Source organism: Trachypithecus francoisi, unplaced genomic scaffold (genome assembly GCF_009764315.1).
Source record: "Trachypithecus francoisi isolate TF-2019V2 unplaced genomic scaffold, Tfra_2.0 Lachesis_group6, whole genome shotgun sequence".
Classification (NCBI taxonomy): Eukaryota; Metazoa; Chordata; class Mammalia; order Primates; family Cercopithecidae; genus Trachypithecus; species Trachypithecus francoisi.
The window spans coordinates 69,414,737-69,415,651 of record NW_022681471.1 but is presented as its reverse complement, the minus strand read 5'-3'; positions in this window follow the sequence as shown (position 1 = coordinate 69,415,651).

The window sequence follows — 915 nt, the reverse complement described above, 5'->3', positions numbered from 1 at the left end:
AGTCTGTCCTCTTTCTACATAAGGTAGATGCACAGGTGCTATGTGCTGGAGGTGTCAGTGAAAGCAATCAGGCTCTTTGTTCCCTCCCTAGCCTGTGGGCAGCAAGGGAGGGTAACATGGCCGCAGCAATGGAGGAAGGCCTGAGTTTCTTCTGGGAGCTCCACCCCAGAGAAATGCTGGGCCAAGACTGGCCGGAGTGCTCAGGAGATGGTGGAATGGCTGCGCTGCAGGCCCCATTTGGGAGGCCCTGTCAGGTGAGGAGCCGCAGAGGTGGGGCCTGCGGTCCATCTGCTCCTCATCACTGTGGATGCAATCTCTATCCTAGGGGCATGTGAAAGAGCCCATCCTTCCTTGTTGGCAGGTCTATGCAAGCTGGTGCCTGGGTGCTCAGTGATCCAAGGTCCTTGGGGCTTCACATGACCTTGAGTGATGGCTCTGCCCAGACTCCAGGTGTCTCTTTGTGTCAGTCTGGAGGCCTGGGAGGTTGGGAGGATCTCCCATTCCTAGGATTGCTAAGGTTAGTGGAAGAATTGTGGATCCCTGGGGCTCTCCCTCACTCACCCTTTCCCTGTGGTAGTGAGCTTCCACTGCCTCTGCCCCAGTTCCGGGTGGGTGGCTGCTCTGCTTCACTCCTCTCTGTTCTCCATGGGTCCCATTGCTTCCATTATGAGTCCCTATGTGTTCTCGTGGATGATCCATTTGAAGAACTAGTGTTTACTAGCCATTCTGTTTCCTCTTCTTGAGAGCAGAGTGCACTACCTGCTTCTAGTCAGCCATCTTTATTCTCTACTGTTATATCCCACTTTTATCATTTTTGATATGAATACATAGTTTTTTTATTGTGGTAAAAAGCATGTAACATAAAATTTACCATTCATTTTTAAGTGTAGAGTTCAGTACTGTTAAGTATATTCA